At 57.3% G+C, this 4,696-nt stretch overlaps 1 pseudogene; it reads left to right on the top strand.

Annotated features, from left to right (window-relative positions):
* Positions 1-2,312: 2,312 nt before the first annotated feature.
* On the top strand, positions 2,313-2,603 carry LOC104619004 (annotated as a pseudogene).
* Positions 2,604-4,696: the final 2,093 nt, after the last annotated feature.

The raw sequence follows: 4,696 nt of genomic DNA, 5'->3' as shown, positions 1-4,696 counted from the left end.
TTACTTCTGAAAATAATAAATATCATGGCCATAGCATACAGTTTAGCCAGGCTGTGGGGCAGGACACTGTCCAAGCACATTTTGGAGGGGCCTGTCCACCCGCATCCCCGAGGAGCGGCGGAGCAGCTCAGCCCATGGGAGGGTGCAGGTGCAAAGAGGAGGCTGGCTGGCAATCACTGGCCTGCACGCTGGCCCCGGAGCCCAGGGAGTATAATCTTGGCAAAATGTTCCTAAGGATCAAAGTGAAGAGAGTTGAGATCGACGACACGAGGCGTTGCTGAGCTTTACACAGAGCTCCTCAAAAGCCTGTGTAAAAAAATCCCACGAGCATTAGAGAAAGCAATAAATTTGGAAATACAGTCGGGTGGTAGTGGCAGATAGCTCCTGCGTCTCCAGTGCCTTCATCCCAGTCCTCCCCTCGACTCCTCTGTACTAACTGGGTAATTTTTTTCTCAAATCCCTTTCATAGCTCACCCTCCCCAGCTTAAACCTGGGCCGCCTTTGCCCTCGTGCCCAAGGGTGACAGTTACATTTCCTCCTCCTGTTTTCATCCCAATCACCTCAACACAGTCTTTCAGCTGCGAGAGTGAGCAAAGGGCGAGGATTCTCACAAGCTCACTTGCGGGCTTTTGGCTGTGAAGCCGTGACAGAGCTGTTCACACAAGGGCTAAACTGTAAATATGCAGTAAACTAGGTGGTAGGGTGTTGTAACGCGGGACGAATGCTAGAAAAAATGGGGCCTTCCAAAGACATGTGGTAAGATGCCTGAGCTGGCATTAATGACCCTGGATATGACACTGCTGAGGGAAATCTTCCAGTGGGGACATCACTAGATGGTGGAGCTGCTTCCCAGAAAGACTGATCCAAGAATGAGAACATTTAAAAATAGGTTAATGTGAAATTTGGTAAGGAGAGCACAGATAGGAAGTACCACTGCACCCTTTTCTTCCCAGACCTTTAGGAGATGAGTGTAGCAGCTCAAGGTTAAACCCTGCTGCCATGGGCTACCATATTTTTTGTCCAAAGGTCCCAGCCAGAGATGTGGGCAGGTGTGGCACTGGGCTGGGCAGCACATACCGGGGAGGCCAGTCACTCACACAAATCCCTCTTTTTTTGGCCAGGGGACAGCCCGCGGCACGGAGCAGTGGCAGCAGGCAAGGGAGAGCCGTGGCCACTTGTCATCAGAGGTGCTATGTGCCAGTGGGTCCCCACCAGGGTCCTGCTGGCATGGCAGTGGTCTTGTTAATGAAGGGGACACTACCATTGCTGGAGGCAGGAGGTGGGCAGGAGAGGATGCCCCATCACAGCACCCTTTGCCAGTGCTTGATGCCACGTACACCTGGTTTCATAGCTGCTAAGCCTTAGAGGGACCAGCTCACTGCCGTGGTTGCAAGAACCACCTCCTGCTTTGCCATACCGCAGGGGTCTCACACCAGCCTGTTCTGTGGCACTAAGCCCCGTTCACAGCCTCTCTGCCAAAAGCGGTGCAAGTCCTCGCAGAAGGCTGTGGGGTTGACTGTGGGGTGTCAGTGAGGAACACCTCTGCCCACCCACCACCGTTGCCTGGGGATGCACGAGCAGAAAACAGATCCCACCGAGCGCCCTGCGTGGCTGCTGTGCACCCCTGGTTATCTACCGTGTGTTATTGGGCAGGGGAGCACGGATGGGCTGGTGACTGGGGACCGTCCTCTGAGGCCTGGGTCCAGTCCCTCTGCCCTCGAGGCCTCTCCTGTGGCCAGGACCCCGGAACGTAGTGCTCCGTAGGGTTCAGTCCCGCTGTGGGTGGTGGGTGAAGAAGGGTCTCGCTGGGGTGTGGGCACGTGGGTGTGCCAGGCTCATGGAAGGGGACTGGGAGGAGCTGGCAGAGCTCGCCCCAACCTCCCCTTCCCCAGCTCTGCTGGCATCCGTGGGCTGCCATCAGCCCCCCTGGTGTAACAGCCGCCTTCTCCCTTGAATACAGCCGGGCCAGGCGTCCATGCTGCCCCCAAGCCCAGCGCCAGCAGCCTCTGAGGCCGAGGCCAGCAGCTTTCCCATGCCTGGCCAGGGCAGCCCTCTGCCTCGCCACCCTCCTCGGCCTCTGCCCGGGGCGGTGTCAGCCTGCGTTTGGGGACTGCTGCCCAGCTGCCATAGCTAGCTTTGAATGGTTGAACCACTTAACTGGTAGAAAGATTGACGTCTGTTCCCTCCTCTCTCCTGCCCTTCCCACCCTGCTCGAACCTGCTCTCCTCTCCCCTCCCTGCCCTTCCACCCAACTAGGTAAGGAGAGCAGTTTGGGAGAGGCCGACTTGCAGCCCAGCTCCGACCCTTCGGGAATGGACAGCAGCTACCTCAGCGTGAAGGAGGCCGGGGTGAAAGTGCCCCAGGACCGGGCCAGCACGGACCTCCCCAGCCCCATGGACAAGGCTGACTCGGAGAGCAACAAGGGCAAAAAGCGGAGGAACCGTACCACCTTCACTAGTTACCAGCTGGAGGAGCTGGAGAAGGTCTTTCAGAAGACCCACTACCCAGACGTCTATGCCAGGGAGCAGCTAGCCATGAGGACAGACCTCACCGAGGCTCGTGTACAGGTAACAGGGAATGCCCTGGGGCTGGGCGAGGGGTGGGTGAGCTGCAGACAAGCCCCTGCTCTCTGGGGTAGGGGAGCATGAGTCCTGCAAATTTCTTGTCCCTTGCGGTGCCTGAAGTCACCTGCAGCCCCACCACAGCCTGCCGGCAGCTGAGCCCTACCCAGAGCCCATGCCTCAAGGCTGGCATACCTCTGAGGCAGGAGGGGGACAGGGGCAGGACGGGGAGGTACGTCCATGTCTGACACTAGTGTCAGCTCCTTTATTTGGGCTGGTGTCCTGAGCTGCAGCATTCACAGAAAGGTCTCTTGACCTTGAGCTAGCATGGCAGCAGGCAGGTAAGCCTCACCGTCACCCTGAACAAAGCTATTACAAAAACTACTTTCTTTAGGAGACGGGGCGCACAGGTTCATTGGTCTGAGTGGGAGCAAGCTTTCCCACAGTATGGGCTCTTTCTGGCAAGATGGGGATGTGGAGGCAACCAGGATGTTCAGTATCAAAGAGCATGAGGTGATACAGGAGAGGCAGCTCTTGCTGCCTGCTTGGCTAAGCAGGTGCTGAGACTGCACACAGCCTGGTGATCTGGAGTAAAAAGGTGTTCCCACCACCTTGAGAGGAGCAGGAGGGTCAAAGAGCCGCACTGCAGTTTCACCGCCTCCACCCACACAGGTGCCAGCTCCCATGAACTAACCTGGGGGTCCAGCAGAGCCGAACTCCACGTTGAAGGAGTGGGTGATTCTCTGAATGCTGCTCTTTCCTCTGAGTCAAGGTTAAACTGAAGGCCTGGCAGAGCTCGGAAGCATTTGCAAAAAGGAGCACCACCACTTGAAGCGGACGTCCACAGCTCGCGCCTTGATGGCCATCAAAGGTCCTGCTGAGGCTTAGGCTCTCATTCTCCGGTCTAGCTAATCCTGTGACTTCCATCTGCAGGCATTTATCAGCTCACCACCCCCAGAACCTGCATTAGCATCGAGAATACCTGGCGTGTGAAGGCATCTGATTATCCTCTTATACCAGGCATACGCCCAGGTCCCAGGCAGCCTGGCTTGCCCTTTGCTCTAACCTTTACAAGCAGTTGTTGCGAACAGTCGAAGCAGTCAGGCCCGCGTCCTTGCATAAGTCCATTTTTCTCTGTACATTTACTTCCAGTTTCAACAAGCTGCAGGATTTTTCTTGTCTGCTTGCCTAAATTGGTTTTCAGGGCTGGTGTGCTCTTCTTCCCCACAGCTGTTTCTCTTCAGGCCGGACATGGCTGCGTTTCAGTGGAAAGCAGCGCGATTCCCGTTGGTCCCGCGTGTAGCGTGCTGAGCACTGCGGGATGGGCAGAGGAACGCAGTGCTACAAATGTCAGCTCTTTACTTCTGCCGCTGGACGCAGCCCTTGATTTCCCAGAGACACATCACAAGCGCTGATGGGGTCTCCTGGGAGGCCAGGCTCAGCATCGGGTTACCGGCTGCACAGCGCATGAAATTCCTGGCGCTCAGGAATGAGAATGAGGTGCTGGAGGGTGGCGAGCTCCTCCTGCTCGCCCTGAGCCGAGCTGTGCAGCTAGCGTGTCCCAGTTAGCGTGCAGAGCTGGCTAGCAGAGCCAGGGCAAGTGAGGCAGATGCAATCCACAAGTTCATTACACATGACCCACGATCTCAGGGTTTTTTTCCCCACTTTACCACTGGATAACACTGCGGCTGAGGGCAGAAGCACCTCCCCAGGCAGCCGGGAGGAAACCTGGCAGAGGGAGGGTGCAGTCTGCGGGTTTCACCCTGCCCCGAGATAATGCCCCAGCAGCCCACCGCCACGGGCAGCTGAGACCAGCCTCTCTCCTCTTGCCACTTACCTGGGATGGCAATGACAGGGCTTGGGTAACGGAGTGGCTGAAGTACTTGTCTAAGTGGCCCAGCCGCTCGAGCACTTACCCCGGGGTGAAAGGGGTAAGCACTTGCATTGCACTCATTCCCCCAGCCCCGCTGGGAAGGACCCCATCCCTCAGGCTGTGGGCTGGCGCCCAGCCACCATCTCGTGATGAAGGGCTGCCATGCCCTCAGCAGAAATGCAGGCTCCCTATCACTGGAGAGCGAGAACCAGCAGGCTCGTGCCGAGCGCTGTGGGTGCTGGCTGGGGAGGGTCAAGGGGCA

This window comes from Phaethon lepturus, unplaced genomic scaffold, assembly GCF_000687285.1.
Source record: "Phaethon lepturus isolate BGI_N335 unplaced genomic scaffold, ASM68728v1 scaffold28780, whole genome shotgun sequence".
Taxonomy (NCBI): Eukaryota; Metazoa; Chordata; class Aves; order Phaethontiformes; family Phaethontidae; genus Phaethon; species Phaethon lepturus.
Note: the sequence above shows the minus strand (reverse complement) of the source record. Positions and strands in the feature narration are given on the sequence as shown.